This window comes from Oncorhynchus kisutch, linkage group LG15, assembly GCF_002021735.2.
Source record: "Oncorhynchus kisutch isolate 150728-3 linkage group LG15, Okis_V2, whole genome shotgun sequence".
Classification (NCBI taxonomy): Eukaryota; Metazoa; Chordata; class Actinopteri; order Salmoniformes; family Salmonidae; genus Oncorhynchus; species Oncorhynchus kisutch.
In genome coordinates this window covers 37145626-37164298 of record NC_034188.2, presented here as the reverse complement: position 1 = coordinate 37164298, position 18673 = coordinate 37145626, and the positions used below count along the sequence as shown (strand labels likewise).

Sequence of the window (18673 nt, the reverse complement as noted above, 5' to 3'; positions counted from 1 at the left end):
AGAGTGGCTAACAAAATCAGTGTGGGCCCCCTGAAGATCGGTGCTCCGGTGCCCCAAATGCAGTAGTCCAGCCCTGGAAATATTGTACTTTATTGTACTTATTAATTAATTAATTGTTATTTGGAAGTCGTTATCTTAAATCAATGAAACAGATGCAAAGTGCTTTGTTAAAATGATATTTAAATTGTCTATCACACATGTTGCTGCAATCCACATTACTTTCATTTACAATGTGGCAATTAATTAGCAGTCGGTCTTCAATAACTTTATTTTCATTGTAGGCGTTAAACATGTTAATTAAATCTTCATAATAGACATTTCCAGTCAAATCGTTTTATTTCAGTTGTAATATGTGATATGTTTGCATGTATCTTTTTCCTATTTAGATATTCTTGTTCCTGATGTTACTTCATTGGGGTGGGAGTAGTGAACGCAGACAATAACCATTTCCGCTGTCTAGTATCAAGCTGGCTTGACACTAACAATGACAGATCAGCTGGTCTGTATAGTTTATTCTGCTTATTGCAACCATGATTTAGCTCGGAGCTCTGTCTGATCTCCTGTTAGTAGCGTGTTAAGAAATCACAATTTCGCAGCCCATCAAAATTCCCAGGGCAGTGTGGAAAAAGTCAGATTTGGCTTAACGATGGGATCCAATGGATAAATGATCAAATAGCAGGACAGCTTTTGTCCTTGAACTCTTAATGGGGTACGAGTAGTACTGGGTGTCAAGGCTGATTTTACAAGTCGTCCTCAATGTTTTTTTTGTCTCCCTGCCTTTAAAGTCATTATGTAGTCCACAACTTTTAACCAGAACCCTATCACTACACAGGGAATAGAGCGCAATTTGGGACAGCATAAAGAATTAATATTAGCCTCACTCCTCTTTCTCATCATGTCTCATTAACAACTCAGGCACTCCTTCCTCATAATCACCTTCCTGTGTGCTGCTCCCCTCTAGCCTGTGTGGAGGGACTCATTATTGGCTCCAAGAGCAACAGACAGGTGCCAACGTATATCACTAAGGTCACGCTGTTTTACAGGGGACAGGAAAGGATTGTGTTAGGGAGAAAAAAATACTAACGAAATTCATTACATTTGGGGTTTTGGATTATGCCAATATGCTTGGTTTTTGAGATGGTCAAAAAGTGCAGTATTTCATTGGTACGGGGTAAATTATTGTGGCCCTGGAGGCACAGAATAATCAAATGGTTTGACTACACAGAGTTGCCTGGGAAGAACAGGGGACCAGTGTGTGTGAATGGTGGGGGAGGGGGGGATTTACTATCTCCAGCAGAAAGGACAAGACATTGGTTGGTTCCCATTCCTGCTCAATTTGGCATGCCTTCTCAATACGCATTCACACATCAACTATACTCTTGAGTTGGGCTAGGGGATGGAACAACTGAGCTTGTGGTCATGTGTGAGTGTGTATGTATGTGTGTGTATGTGTGGGGGTGGGAGTGGTCTATTGGTGGCAGGGGAGAGAGGGGTAGAGGTGTTTGTGTGAAGGGGTGTGTTCGTGTATGCATCCCACATTGTGTATGCATCACACATTATTGTTTTACCATTAGGTTTTATGGGTATTATGACTCATACTGTGGGTCTCTATATCTCTCAGATATAGGACAGACACTTTAGATCAAACTTCCTCTAATATTTTTGGAAGGGACTATCTGTTTTTCCATGTAGCGAATCTGTTATGCAATGCGTTTGTATGGTCTAATAGCAGTAAGGCCCCAAAATGTCTTTCCCAAAAATATATATATATTTTTTTTAATCAAGTGGTCTTAAAATTCTAAATAAAATAGCTAAATTATCCTTGGTATGACCTTCTTAAAACAATTTAATATAGCTAAGTAGAAAATAAGGAATATAATATATATAGTTTACTATTACTGAAACCGGACCCCGGTCGTAAATATAAAGATTCAGTTCACCCAGAAAAACGGGAGACCCCTTACACTTCAGTGTTGTGATGCCAAAATTCAAGCAAAATGCATAGCCCATAGAATAAAAAATGTATTGTTGGATATTGTTCATCCTAATCAGACAGTTTTTTTTACATAGACGGTACATAGGATATAATATAAGACAAGTCCTGGAACCAATATAAAACTATGAAAAATCTGGGAAACCAGGCTTGGTGTTCATAGCTGATTTTGAAAAGGCATTTTGATAAAGAACGATTAGAATGTTTATATACACGCCTGGATTATTTCAATTTTGAAGAATCTCATATACAATGGGTTAAAGTTATGTATTGTAACCCCAGGTGTAAAATAGTAAATAATGGATGTCAAGAGGAGTGAAACAGGGTTGTCCACTATCGGCATATCTATGTATTACAGCCATCAAAAATAACTATTTACCCCCCCAAAGTCAAAACTTTGTAGAGCCACATTTTGCAGCAATTACAGCTGCAAGTCTGTTGGGGTATGTCTCCATAAGCTTGGCATATTGAGCCACTGGGATTTCTGCCCATTCCTCAAAGCAAAACTGCTTCAGCACCCTTCAAGTTGGACGGGTTCTGCTGGTGTACAGCAATCTTTAAGTCACACCACAGATTATCAATTGTATTGAGGTCTGGGCTTTGACTAGGCCATTCCAAGACATTTAAATGTTTCCCCTTAAACCACTTGAGTGTTGCTTTAGCAGCATGCTTAGGGTCATTGTCCTGCTGGAAGGTGAACCTCCGTCCCAGTCTCAAATCTCTGGAAGACTGAAACAGGTTTCCCTCAAGAATTTCCATGTATTTAGCGCCATCCATCATTCCTTCAATTCTGACCAGTTTCCCAGTCCCTGCCGATGAAAAACATACTCACAGCATGATGCTGCACCACCATGCTTCACTGTGGGGGTGGTTTTCTCGGGGTGATGAGAGGTGTTGGGTTTGCGCCAGACATAGCGTTTTTCTTGATGGCCAAAAAGCTCAATTTTAGTCTCATCTGATTAGAGTACCTTCTTCCACATCGTTAGGGAGTCTCCCACCTGCCCTTTAGTAAACACCAAACGTGTTTTCTTATTTTTGTTCTTTAAGCAATGGCTTTTCTGGCCACTCTTCCGTAAAGCCCAGCTCTGTGGAGTGTAAAGCTAAAGTGGTCCTATGGACAGATTCTCCAATCTCTGACCTGGAACTTTGCAGCTCCTTCAGGGTTATCTTTGGACTCTTTCTTGCCTCTCTGATCAATGCTCTCCTTGCCAGGTCCATTAGTTTTGGTGGGTGGCCATCTCTAGGCAGGTTTGTTGTGGTGCCATATTCTTTCCATTTTTTAACCTCTTGCGACGAGCAATCCCGGATCCGGGATCGTAATCATAGCCTCAAACGAATTAGCATAACGCAGCGGACATAGATACTTAAAAACTTTTCCTATTCATGAAAATCGCAAATGAAATGAAATAAATATATTCAAACACAAGCTTAGCCTTTTATTAACAACACTGTCATCTCAGATTTTCAAAATAGACAAGCATTTGTGTAAGTTTATCATGGCATAATGCTATGCTAGGCTCTGCTGGCAGCAGGCAACATTTTCACGAAAATAAGAAAAGCAACCAAATTAAATAATTTACCTTTGAAGAACTTTGGATGCTTTCACTCAGGAGACTCCCAGTTAGATAGAAAATTTTCTTTTTTTCCAAAAAGATTATTTTTATAGGTCGAAATAGCTCCCATTTGTTCATCATGCTTGGCTGAGAAATCAACCGGAAAATGCTACCTACACAACGCCAAACTTTTTTCAAAATTAACTCCATATTATCGACAGGAACAGGGCAAACGTTGTTTAGGATCCATCCTCAAGGTGTTTTTAACATATATATTCGATAATATATCCGTCGAGGCAATTTGTTTGTCATAAGAAGCGATTGGAAAAATGGCTACCTCAGTATTTTACGCAAGATTTTCTGCGGGAGACACCATGTGACCACTTGCTATATATGGTCCCTTACGGCTATTCTTCAATGGAAATGCGTAAAAAGACATCACAATGCTGTAGACACCTTGGGGAATACGTGGAAAACGTAAACTCATTCGTAGCTCATTCAAAGCCATATAAGGAGTCATTGGCATGAGGCGGTTTCAAAAAATGCGGCACTTCCTGGTTGGATTTTTATCTGGGTTTCGCCTTTAACATCAGTTCTGTGGCACTCACAGACAATATCGTTGCAGTTTTGGAAACGTCAGAGTGTTTTCTTTCCAAAGCTGTCAATTATATGCATAGTCGAGCATCATTTTTTCGTGACAAAATATCTTCTTTAAAACGGGAACGTTTTTCGTCCAAAAATGTTAATAGCGCCCCCTAATGGATTTAATTTTGCTCTGTGAGATGTTCAACATTTCTGATATTTTTTTATTACCCAACCCTGATCTGTACTTTTCCACTTTTCCACTACTCTGTCCCTGACCTGTTTGGAGAGCTCCTTGGTCTTCATGGTGCCGCTTGCTTGGTGGTGCCCCTTGCTTAGTGGTGTTGCAGACTTTGGGGTCTTTCAGAACAGGTTTATATATACTGAGATCATGTGACAGATCATGTGACACTTAGATTGCACACAGTTGGACTTTAACTAATTTAACTAATTATGTGACTTTTGAAGGACATTGGTTGCACTAGATCTTATTTAGGGGCTTCATAGCAAAGGGGTGAATACCTATGCACCACTTTTCCGGTTTTTATTTTTTATAATTCCACTTCACCAGTTTGGACTATTTTGTGTATGTCCATTACATGAAATTCCGCCCCAAATCTATTGTAATTACAGGTTGTAATGCAAAAAAATAGGAAAAACGGCAATGGGGATGAATATTTTTGCAAGGCACTGTAGATGGTTGGGGTTGAGGATAAAAAAATTAAATACAAAACTAATTTAAAATGTACAGTCCGTAAAATGTATGTAGAATGTATAAACTGGAAGAAGAAGCCTAAATTTTGTTGTCCATTAGTTTACTCCTGTTAGGGGAAGATTGATAGGGATAGCAGGAAAATAATAAATAAAAATAAAAACATGATACAAAAAATATATATATATATATATGGGATTGGAAATGACAATTACATTGATAGTACCCACAATCTGCAATATTAAATCTGATCTACCCCCCCAAAGAAAAAAAAATGATTGGTGCAGGGTAGCTCAGGTTTGAAGTAACACAGTAAATAATTGTTACTAACAATGACTAGCTCCCTTTGATCCCCTTCTCTTTGATTGTGAACTTCTGACAGTGTCCGTAACAATTTTGTTTTGAACCCTGATTGAAATGTTGTTCTTTGCGTTTGGATCCACACTCTACTTACCAGATCATAAGCTTACCTGTGATCGATCTCTGTTGCTCTCGCTCTCTAACGTGCTCTCTCTCTCTCTCTCTCTTTCCAACCAGATATAGAAGCCTGAAAAACAGTGATAACTGGGGGGGAAAGAACAGGCCATGGCTGAGAGGATGATTGCTTCTCAAAGTGGTAAGTACCAAGCATTCACAATGTCTGATCATCTGTTTTCGTGTCAACTGTTTGGCTTCGATTGTGGTTGATTTCGTTCCCATGTCAGTTCAGACTCCAGTGAATTTCTCTCTATATTTGGTAACAGATAGTTCCGATTAACTTATCAAGGAGGTCTTTGATGCATAGCGTGAGCTATTTTGAGTTTGGAGAGGAGAAAGGTGTTAGGTGGTTGTATTGAAACATACCAAGCGATCAGCAGGTAATTCATTACCCTATGGGTGTTTTCCTAAACCGTGGTCCTGTTGTGAGGGGGGGGGGGGTTGAAGTCAATGCGATTGAATTGAAAAGAGTAGGGAGTCATGATTCCAATTGATGGTTAGCTGTATAGAAGCCAGGAGGAATTTAAGGGCTGAATTAGATAGTACATTATAGCAGCATAACATCTTATAAGATGAGGCAATGACATTACACAATCTAATATTCTTTATTGGCTATATACTGCGTGTTCCACATATTCCCATGATACAACCCACCGAGGGATGATTAGAGATTGCTGTTTCTCTTATATATCCTCTTTGACTGCTGAAACACACGAAATGCGATAAACACCAATTCTTCACATTTGCATAACACTATTTTTCACTGCTTAAATGTGATCGAATGTTTGTAACCTGTATATTTAACATATACGTACATCTAAACTCGGCAAAAAAAGAAACGTTCCTTTTTCATGACCCTGTCTTTCAAAGATATTCATAAAAATCAAAATAACTTCACAGATCTTCATTGTAAAGGGTTTTAACACTGTTTCCCATGCTTATTAATTAATTAACAATTAATGAACACGCACCTGTGGAACAGTCGTTAAGACACTAACAGCTTACAGACGGTAGGCAATTAAGGTCACAGTTATGAAAACTTAGGAAACTAAAGAGGCCTTTCTACTGACTCTGAAAAACACCAAAAGAAAATGCCCAGGGTCCCTGCTCATCTGCGTGAACGTGCGTTATGCATGCTGCAATGACAATGCCACCAGCCATACTGCTTGTTTTGTGAGTGATTTCCTGCAAGAAAGGAATGTCAGTGTTCTGCAGAGCCCGGATCTCAATCCCATTGAGCAAGTCTGGGACCTTTTGAATCGGAGGGTGAGGGCTAGGGCCATTCCCCCCAGAAATGTCTGTGAACTTGCAGGTGCATTGGTGTAAGAGTGGGGTAACATCTCACAGCAAGAACTGGGAAATCTGGTGCAGTCCATGAGGAGGAGATGCACTGCAGTACTTAATGGAGCTGGTGGCCACACCAGATACAGACTGCTACTTTAAATTTTGACCCCCCTATGTTCAGGGACACATTATTCCATTTCTGTTAGTCACCTGTGGAACCTGTTCAGTTTATGTCTGTTGTTGAATCTTATGGTCACACATGTTAAGTTTGCTGAAAATAAATGCAGTTGACAGTGAGAGGATGTTTCAGTTGTTGAGTTTAGCCTTATGCTATAGTGTTTTGCATTCATTAGGCGCTAATCTATTTAGATTTCGACAGGCTGGGGATAGGCCCACCCACTTGGGAGCCAGCCCATCCAATCAGAATTATTTTTTCCCCTCAAAAGGGCTTTTTTTACAGACAGAAATGCTCCTCAGTTTCGTAAACTGTCCAGGTGGTTGGTCTCAGACGATACCACAGGTGAAGGTCCTGGGCTGGCATGGTTACATGTAGTCTGCCGTTGTGAGGCCGGTTGGACGTACTGCTAAATTCTCTAGAATAATGTTGGAGGCGGTTTATGGTAGAGAAATTACAATTGAATTCTCTTTAGAATTGCCTTTTATTGTACCCAGCACAAGACACACTGTGTAATGGAGAAATACATATTTTGTGCGTATGGAAAATGTTGCGTTTATATTTGTTTAATATATATACTTTTATGTCACAAATCTATCATTTGTACGGTTGTCATTATTACATGTAATTACTTGTCACATTTGACTGTATAAAACCTTGCAGAGGCAGATGGATATATCTTGTTTTGCAACAAAATGTGATTGTTTGTCTCTCTGAAAGAAAAAAAAATAGGTTTCAAACAAATGCAGTACGTTCAGAAGTAATCATACCCTGACTTATTCCACATTCTGTGGTGTTACAGCCTGTATTCAGTAGATAATTTCTCACCCATCTACGCACAATACCCCATAATGTGAAAACATGGTTTTTAGAAATATTTGCACATTTATTGAAAATTAAATACAGAAATACCTCAATTACATAAGCATTCACACTCCTGAGTCAATACATGTTAAAATCACCTGTGGCAGCGATTACAGCTTTGAGTCTTTCTGAATAATAAGTATTTGCCCATAATTATTTACAAAATTAATCAAGCTCTGTCAAATTGGTAGATTTTTTTAAGTCAAAACTGTAACTCAACCACTCAGGAACATTCAGTCTTCTTGTAATGGTTTTCTTCCATTGAAGGAGAGGAGGACCAAAATGCAGCGTGGTTCTTGTTCAACATCTTTAAAATAGACGATAAACGAGAACACTACAAAATACAAAACAATAAATGTAAAAACCGAAACAGTCCTATCTGGTGCAATGACACAAAGACAGAAGACAATCACCCACAAAGTACCCACAGAATATGGCTGCCTAAATATGGTTCCCAATCAGAGACAACGATAGACAGCTGCCTCTAATTGAGAACCAATCTAGGCAACCATAGACCTACAAACTACCTAGAAAGGCAACAGCCCCATAAACATACAGAAACCCCTAGACCAGTCAAAACACATAATTCCCCCATGTCACACCCTAACCTAACCAAAATAATAAAGAAATCAAAGATAACTAAGGTCAGGGTGTGACACTTCTTGGTAAGAAATTCCAGTTTAGATTTGGCCATGGGTTTTAGGTTATTGTCTTGCTGAAAGGTAAATTTGTCTCCCAGTGTCTGGTGGAAAGCAGACTGGTTTTCTAGGATTTTGTCTGTGCTTGGCTCCATTCCGTTTAATTTTTGTAGACTGTAAAACTCCCCTTAACGATTGTAAGCATACCCATAACATGATGCAGCCAACACTATGCTTGAAAATATGGAGAGTGTTGTACTGGATGATGTGTTGTACTGGATTTGCCACAAACATAACACTACGTATTCACGATAAAAAGTGAATTGCTTTGCCACATTTTTTGCAGTATTATTTAAGTGCCTTGTTGCAAGCAGGATGCACAGGCTTCCTTCTTTTCACTGTCAATTATGTTTGTATAGCATCCTCAGTTTTCTCCGATCATAGTTATTAAACTGTGTTAAAGTCAACATTGGACTCACAGTGAAATCCCTGAGTTGTTTTCTTCCTATCTGGCAACTAAGTTAGGAAGGACACCTGCATCTTTGTGGTTAATGGGTGTATTGATACACCAGCTAAAGTGTAATTACTAACTTCACCATGCTCAAAGGTCAATGTCAAAGGGTCAATATCTGCTTTTAAGGCATTGGAAAACCTCCCTGGTCTTGAATCTGTGTTTGACATTCTGCCCTCGACTGATGGATCTTAAAGATAATTATGTGTGTGGGGTACAGAGATGAGGTAGTCACTCCAAAGTCTACATGAAAATGGCTAAAACTCTAACGAATGTCTTCTTCATTTGAGGAGGAGTAGGAAGGATCGGACCAATATGCAGCGTGGTAAGTGTCCATGTTAATTTATTAGACTGAACACACAAAACAAATAACAAATTGAATGAAAGAAACAAAAAAGTTCTGTCGGTACAAATCAGAAAGTAACTACCCACAAGTCATAGTGGGAACACAGGCTACCTAAGTATGGTTCTCAATCAGAGACAATGATTGACAGCTGCCTCTGATTGGGAACCATACCAGGCCAAAAGCAGAAATACAAAACATAGAACAAAAACATAGAATGCCCACCCCAAATCATGCCCTAACCAAACTAAAACAGAACTAAGGTCAGGACGTGACAAAAACGCAACACATTTTTTTAAATGTAATGGCCTAGTTAATGTCCCGACCTAATCCCAATTAAGATTTTGTGGTAACGTAGGACTTGAAAAGAGCAGTTCATGCTTGAAAACACAGAGTGTAAGGGAGCAATTACTTTTTCACCCAGGGGAATTGGGTGTTGCAGAACTTTGTCAATTAAATAAATAAAATAGGTATACTTTTTTTGTTATTTGTTCACTCAGTTTTCTTTTATCTAATTTTAGGTTTTGGTTGAAGATCTGCTAACATTCAGCATAAAACATGTGCAAAAATAGAGAAAATCCGAAAGGGGGAAAATATTTCTTCAAGGCATTGTATGGCATTTTGGAATTAAACTATATTTGCTCTTATTAAAGGACATGTACACCAACTGGATTTAAAGAACAAACTGAGGTGGATCTGACACTTATCTGAGGCATAACAGTAGTCCACTAACTGCTTCTTGTGATATAAAATGTAATTATAATGCTATTCAAAACAGATTGAAGGAATTGAGGTTATAGCTTGTTGCCCACAACTCCACAGCACTGTACCTTAAGGGACTGGCCCTCCAAATCTAGGTGGCAAAATGATTGGTTCATGTACACTGTGATTCACATTCCCCAGCATGCATTGGGCCCTCATCAAACCATTTCTGAGCTATTAATAGTAAAGTGAGGAATCACATTTTTTGTGTGAATTATGAATATTCAAATAAAAAATGCTGTTGAAGGTTATTGATGAACTATATACTTTCAGCACAAAGTTAATTTTGGGATGTCTCACTGGATATTTTATCACCTTTGGCTGAGATGATGTCTGGTGGGAATTGTGTTATGTGTTCATGCTATTATCTAGTTTTTAACAATGCATGCTGATCTTGCATTAATCAATGCCACTCAAGTCATCACTCTCATCCAAGCCATGTTCCACCGCTGCATGCGTGTTCAGCCTAACATGTTTGGGGAGGAGGATACCCAACTCTGTTAATCCATAACACTCATATTGATACAAGTTTTTATATAACAAGTCAAAACTCAGACACACTTTCTCCCAGACACTCAACATGAAGGAATATAGAGATGCTGGGTCTTGATTGAAAAGCAAGCAGAGGTGACAGATCGTGTCCTTCCACAGTATCACTATAAAATGTTAATCTCTCCGTTCTCACAGGAAGACTCAGCAGGGCGTGGCATACACTTTTGAAACTCAATTGAGACGCTGTGTCTCTCCACAGATTTTATTGACACAAACTTTGATGTGCCTATTTAAGCTCCACGCAAAACATCCAGTTGAAGATTAATTGTAAACTATGTATTAAACTAAATTGCCTCAAACTCTCCAGATTTCTCTGATCAGTATAACAGGGACTGTGTCCCAAATGGCATCCTATTCCCTACACAGTGCACTACTTTTCCTCAAGGCCTATAGGGCTCTGGTCACAAGTAGGGCACTTTATAGGGAATAGGGTGCCATTTATGATGCTGCCCTGCTGTCTGGTGGGCACTGTTCAGCCATCGGACGCTGTGCTATAATTTCAGATGACTGCATCAATGAGAATTGCCCTCAACAAACCTAGGAACCCATCAGTATGCACCATTCGCTCAAAAAAAAGAAACTTCATTCCGTATGGCGGCAGGTAGCAGGTAGCCTAATGGTTAGAGCGTTGGGCCAGTAACCGAAAGGTTGCTAGATTAAATCGCCGATCTGACACGGTAAAAATCTGTGACAACAAAACAGTTAACCCAATGTTCCTAGATCATCATTGTAAATAAGCATTTATTCTTAACTGACTTGCCTGGGTTAAAAAAAAATATGAGAATCAATACATGTGTTAATTTGCTTAATCATTGATGGAATTTTTGCCACCTGCGTGTTGGCAACAGGCAAGTGGGTACACAGTATTGATATTGTGCATATTGATTTTTTGGCTCAGTTCTCCAACAGTGCTGTTGGGTTGTGCAGTATCACAACAAGAAAATATACACTGAGTGTACAATACATTAACAACACCCGATCTTTCCATGACAGACTGACCAAGGGAATCTAGGTGAAAGCTATGATCCCTTATTGATGTCACTTGTTAAATCCACTTCATTCAGTGTAGACGAAGAGGAGGAGACAGGTTAAAGAAGGATTTTTAAGCCTTGGGGCAATTGAGGGCAATGGATTGTGTATGTGTGCCATTTAGAGGGTGAATAGGCAAGACAAAATATTTAAAGGACTTCCAGCCAACTTGACACAACTGTGGGAGGAATTGGAGTCAACATGGGCCAGCATCCCTGTGGAATGCTTAAAAATCCTTCTTTAACCTGTCTCCTCCCCTTCGTCTACCCCTTTAGAGTCCATGTCCCAACGAATTGAGGCTTTTCTGAGGGCAAAGGGAGGATGTAACTCAATATTAGGAAGGTATTTTGTTGTACACTCAGAGCATATCTTTGCAATTAGATTTGCATTACCTAGTTCTTTTAATACCACAAAGAAAAGTAAAGTATTATTTGATGCGGATCAATATAATTAGGTGTATTAGAAGTGGAAATGCAAAATAAGTATTAGTAGGAGGAAGAGGAGGAGCAGTAGAACATTTCAAATGACAAAAGTGCTTTCTCACTATCTGCTATCCCATTATCAATGAATTCTTAAAATACCACACATGTTCAAGGTGATTTTGAGTGTTCTGGTTGATAAGCTCTGTTTGAGCATAAATCAAGGAATTATTAGTTTACCTACTGTATACATGTATTGTTCCCTCTAGCAATATTTTCCTCAGCACATATCAAGGTTACTACTTTTCTCATCGGGCCATTGAAGATAAAAACGGTTTCCACATATCACATGATCGAATAAAAGCTTGAAGTACTAATGCCCTCATTACCTCCTCTCAGTGAATATTCAATCTGTCACATATCTCATGCACTTGCCCCATTGTTTATGTTATTGTTGGTGGCCCACTATTACAGAATGTGATTTTAAGACCCTAGCCAACTCACACATCCACTAGGGCAGATAACAGTTTTTGACTGACATTCTAGTGACTCAACTTGGCTAGGGCTCATACCATGTATTGATCTGGAGGAGTGGTGGGCGTTGAGGGGGTGGCCCACAGGAACCAGCATGACTGCAGCGCAAATTAGATTGGTATGACCTTACCCTTTCTCCCCCACTTGCCTGCTCCCCTTCCTTCCTCCCAACCGCCCAGCCCATCTTCTCAGCTAGATGGCTGTGTAATAGGCTGCATTTCAAAACATCCCTGAGTACCAGGGCGACTTCCTCACCTGTCACACTCCATCCCGGCGATGCAGGTAGAATATGACAGAGCTGATAATTAGAACGAAGGAGGATACATCAATATATCAGGAGGGATTTCACAGCCTGCCTCTAATAATACAATGCCATATAACAAGGCATGCAATACTTCCCTATCACAACATTGAGAAATATTTGGGTATGTTTGAGTTTCCCCTTAGTGTTGGAATTCAATGGTGATGCTTTTGCAACCCATTATCACAAATTGTAAAATAGACTCAAATTACTTATGTTTTCCAGTGCATTTCAATCATAGAAAAAGGCAGTAGGTTACTTAACCCCTAGCCATGTGCTTAACGTTAGCCGCCTAGCTAACATAGAGTACTTAATTGTCTTAAAATACAGTTCAATTTATTTTTGGCACCATCAAATTGGAATTCGTTATGAAGAAAATGGTTTAATGGACACAAATACGTTATGAAGAAGAAAATCATGTGGTGGACACGAAAATATTGACTTTTGATAATCGTGTGGTGAACATTTTTAAAAAACAATTCATTTGTGTCGATTTCACAATAATATGTGATTTTGTGTTGGCTATTGTGGCTGATTCCCAGCTGTGATGTGGATTTGACTACATACAGTAGATTTACTATGATCCATTATGTGCCTGATAATGTGCAACTTAAATGTGCACATTATAGTATGCAGCCACCAGTGTGTAAGTAATTACACAATCATTTCACACTAACCTATGTTTCATTACCCAAGACAGAGAAACACATGAAAAAAGTAGTTTCTCAGCAACTGTTGAACATCCTTTCTAATTTAGCACCACACTTCCAGGTGTTGAAGACAGTCAGCCTCCTCTGAAGAGGCAGGGTCTCAAACAGCCGAGGGAGCCTTAGCTACTGTATTCTGTCTTTCAAGGAGTGTCCATAGAGTCGAGGCTGTGGAGGCAGTGGAGGCAGGCCTGCTGGCGGCTGATAGTGGACAGAAATAAAGAAGCAAGGAATTCATTGCGGCTGGGGTTATGATGATGTATTATGGGCATGGAAATAGATGTTTCCGTTTTCTTTTCTTTTTCTAGCCCAAGCTATTTGGCAGTGCCTGCTTCCTCTGGGCACTAAAGGCACATTTAATTCAATGAAGGTTTCTAGGAAGATGGAGCATGGGGATACAGTATGAATAGAGCGAAATACAGGCTGTTTGTCCCTAAAAATGCGCCATATTTCTATTTTCAAGTCTACGAGTACGGTAATGATAGTTTCTGAACTATTCATAAATTATAGTTGAATAGACTCTCAAACGATCGGTATGTTTCTCCTTTGTGTGTGCCCACTACAAGACGTATCCTCAATACAATGACATGGAGTACACTCTGAAATCTCAAGGCAAACCCAGTGGGCAAACTGGTTGCAATGATGCTATAAGGACGTCTTTAATCAATGGGTATGACACACATTGAAAATCAAGTTATTGATAGGTAGATTTTCATACCCAGTGGTGGTAATGACGTCCTTGTGGCATCATTGCAACCAGTTGTGCCTGCTGGGCTTGCTTTGAGATGATATATTCAAGGAAAATAAGTCACATCCGATGATTGGCATTCCTATTGACTATTATTGTAGATTATACATCTATATGCCTCATCATTCTTTGCAATATACTCACGTCTCCCCAAGTATAATGATTCAATGTGATTGTTCTCAACAGTCAGTCTTCTCCCAAACATCAGGATTCTAGCCCTCCCTGTTTTCTTTGATTTATATTATTGTCACTGTAAGTAAGCATCCATTGTTCATCTTTTAATGGCTATGAGATGTAAATGTGAGGTGAAGTAATTTGATGTTATTTAGATCATTGGATGATGAAGAGAGGTAGGATCTGTGGGAAACAGCAATGAATAACTCAGTGTGTGAAATTCAATTTGTGTTGATTTCTTTGACTTTACCGACTTGTGTGTTTTACTCATAGAAGTTCCCTTCAAAGAGGGGCATGGCCTCTGCTTTAAACAAATCACACTTCTGCATCTCGCCAATTAACACAACTGTGGTATGTGTATATTGTAAGTATTTAAGTGTAAGCAAGGCAATTTGCATACTGTACAGGGAGTCTTGCTAAAAATAAGGATAGAGTTAAGGTTCTTGCCTCACCATCACCTTTAGAAAGCCTCTCAAAATTCAACAAAACATGCTTTAATGAGGGAACTTATCCACAAATTGAATAACCAAATATACAGTACCAAGTCAGCTAAATGCCTCCAATTCTCTACCCTGGATCTTCTCCTTCCACAATGGCTCTATAAGGAAAAAACTATTATCCACAATGATTAGGGAAATTGCCAGTCGTGATCAGAATTAGGGACTATAGCCTTCCTTCCTGCTGTTGACAGGTCCATTGCAAGAAGAGACAGTGAGAAACAGGAGGTAGTGACTGAATAGATGTACTGTATATGGAAGTGATGGGAAGCAGCAATGACAACCTTCCCCTAGATCACATTAACATGCAGTCGCCCCGTCATCTCTGTTTTGCCTTAATTAAACCAGATGCGTCTCATTCAGACTCTGTCCCAAAGATGCACTCTGGAGGGAAACTTAAATGTCAGGCTTGATACAGCGAGCCTGCAATTAATGGTCGACTGGAATTAATGTAGTTGAAGGGCGTTTACTTATGGATGTGGTGTTCAGGTTGTCAAATCTGGCCCCCCGGAGCTTTGGAACAAAAGGGTAGCATTGATACTCCTGAAGGGGATTGTTGGATGGTGACAAGAGTTGTCTTGTTTTCAGCTGTGAGGAGAGGAGAGGTAAAAGGTGTTTTATCACATTAAATATTTCTTAGGTGTCTCTTCTCATTAACTATGAGTTATTTTAACCCGGCTGGTTACAACAGAGCTCAGAAAAACCATGTGACATTCCCTGTGGTTTAGATGTCCATTCCTTTTGCTTGTTTTTTTTTAGAAGTTGGTACAGGAAATGCCAGGATTCTAATTAGGTATTAAAGGAGGGGGATGGAATGTCTTGACCGGCAAACTTTGAGCGGCTATCAGAACCTTTGTGTTAAAAAGTTAACTTGTGGAATTTCTTTCCTTCTTTGCAGCAATTCCACCATGAAGGCCTGATTCACGCAGTCTTCTCTGAACAGTTGATGCTGAGGTGTGTCTGTTAGTTGAACTCAAATCAAATCAAATCAAATTTATTTATATAGCCCTTCGTACATCAGCTGATATCTCAAAGTGCTGTACAGAAACCCAGCCTAAAACCCCAAACAGCAAGCAATGCAGGTGTAGAAGCACGGTGGCTAGGAAAAACTCCCTAGAAAGGCCAATACCTAGGAAGAAACCTAGAGAGGAACCAGGCTATGTGGGGTGGCCAGTCCTCTTCTGGCTGTGCCGGGTGGAGATTATAACAGAACATGGCCAAGATGTTCAAATGTTCATAAATGACCAGCATGGTCGAATAATAATAAGGCAGAACAGTTGAAACTGGAGCAGCAGCACAGTCAGGTGGAAGTTGAAACTGGAGCAGCAGCATGGCCAGGTGGACTGGGGACAGCAAGGAGTCATCATGTCAGGTAGTCCTGGGGCATGGTCCTAGGGCTCAGGTCAGTTGAAACTGGAACAGCAGCATGGCCAGGTGGACTGGGGACAGAACTCTGTGAAACATTTATTTGGGCTGCAATCTGAGGTGCAGTTAACTCTAATGAACTCATCTTCTGCAGCAGAGGTAACTCTGGGTCTTCCTTTCTTGTCGCGCTCCTCGTGAGAGTCAATTTCCACATAGCGCTTGACGGTTTTTGCGACTCCACTTGAAGAAACTTTTAAAGTTCTTGACTGACCTTCATGTCGTAAAGTAATGATGGACTGTAATTTCTCTTTGCTTATTTGAGCTGTTCTTGCCATAATATGGACTTGGTAGATCTTCCCCTCATCCATCCGGTACTCTACCCTGCCTGCTCAGTAGAGACTGCTGCCCTATGTACATAGATAGTGTCGTAAAGTAATGAGAGAATGCCAAGATTGTGCAAAGCTATCATCAAGGCAAAGGGTGGCTACTTTAAAGAATCTCCCATATAAAATATATTTTGATTTGTTTAACACTTTTTGGGTTACCACATGATTCCATATGTGTTATTTCATAGTTTTGATGTCTTCACTATTATTCTGTAATGTAGAAAATGGTACAGATAAATTAGAACCCTGGAATGAGTAGGTGTGTCAAATGTTTGACTGGTACTGTATATATTGTTATCCTCCATATCTCAGATAGAGGTAGAGGATGTGGGGAGGATCAAAATCAAGTAAAAGTGCATTGGTCGCGTACACAGATGTGCAGACGTTATTGCACATGTTAGTGTTTCTAGCTCCAACCGTAATACCGAAGAAAAAAACACACATAATCAAGAATAAAATTAAAAAATTAAAAATATATATAACTTATATAGGATTAGCAATGACTAGAATACAGTAGGTACCTATAAAGTGGGTGAAACAGTAAGTAAACATTATTAAAGTGACTAGTGTTCAATGACGCTATCTATGTACATAGGGCAGCAGTCCCTACACTGCAGGCAGGGTAGAGTACCAGGTGGATGAGGGAAGGAGCTACAGTAATAATATACGTGGCACCACTTTTGGACATGGCAGTAGAGCACGTTTATGTTCACTCCACTTCAGCCTTTAATGTGCAGTGATGCGCCTCTAACCCGTTGGATATTATGCACGGAGGCGCAGCCAACTGAGGCCCAAAACCCTCGCACGAAAAAAAGGGCTTGGATCAGCAGGTGTGACTGTAAAGGATAGCCCGGATTTGTCTGAGGAAAATGCAGGGTAAATAAATATTTCATGGAATATCTTAGCAGAGATGCAGCTGGAAAAGGACTGCAGGCGGATAGGGGAGTTAGGGGGATAGAGATCAGTTGGCTAGGCTATGTGCAACAGCGACCTTAGGGAATTACTCGACTTACTACTTCAATTTCGGGCCTCTCAAAGTAGCAGTGCTGATCTAGGATCAGTTCCCCCGTCTTACTCATTCAGATTTAAAAAGGCACAACTGATCTTAAATCAGGTCCTATATCAGCAATCCTACTTTGGCACGCTTTGTGAATTTTGTCTCTGGGAATTCAAGTGAGCGGTATTTAACAGTCACTGATTGGAAGCATACCATATCATTGACATTATTAACCAGTCGGGGAAGAGCTCTTCCACACCTGCTCTCTTTCTTACATTTTCATTCCCTTTTTTTAAATATTTTATTTATTTTGCAATTCCTTTTTTTGGCCATTTACAGGTAATATATAATGCCTACATGATAAGCCTACATGATATGTGTTCAATTGGGAGTGGAAATGTCTTGAGAGTGATAACTGCACATTGAGGAGTGGACACACACAGGATATCAGGGTCATTACCTTTAAGAGATGGACAGGAACAGACAAGGTCATTATTAGTTGTTTGGAGTGCTGATTAAGGTTTACTCTCCTATAAAAATAACAGTGGACAGATAATAAACAATCTTTAGTTGTGCTGATTAGAATGTAGGTGCTTGCATTGAATAACGTTCCGATATATTTCTGCCTTTTTCAAATATCTTTAGAAATAACTTGTGAAGTAGCCTATAATTGGAATGTGTCCAGGTCACAGTTTAACTTTCCCGCCCACCACAGTCACTTGTTTAACCATGATCGCAATATTATGACTGATGGGCCTGTATGTTCATTTATGGTGTGAAGCCACTGAACTGGCCTAACAATCCATAACATTGCCCTATGGGTTGGGCGGGATATGTTGTGGAGATTGTGAACCGAGCAAAGAAAATGTATCTTCAGTCTTACTAGATGTGAGACATAATTTGCTTTCCCTCATGACCTACAGTATTTCCTGTCCTGTACGAAAATATACTGAAAATGTTTGCTAATACTTTTTTTAAAGTATTATTATTACTGTCACATACACCGGATAAGTGTTTGTTCACTTTATGACTGACCGTTTACTTATTTAGGAGCTATGTATCATTGTTGT

At 39.7% G+C, this 18673-nt stretch overlaps 1 protein-coding gene across 1 annotated transcript in view; it reads left to right on the top strand.

Moving 5' to 3' along the window:
• The window catches only part of LOC109905272 (leucine-rich repeat and immunoglobulin-like domain-containing nogo receptor-interacting protein 2), a 381644-nt gene that overhangs the window by 206925 nt on the left and 156046 nt on the right, over positions 1-18673 (top strand). Inside the window, exon 4 of the mRNA XM_031790222.1 lies at positions 5378-5456. The gene's annotated coding sequence lies outside the window, so the exon portion shown is untranslated. The remainder of the gene's footprint in view (positions 1-5377; positions 5457-18673) is intronic.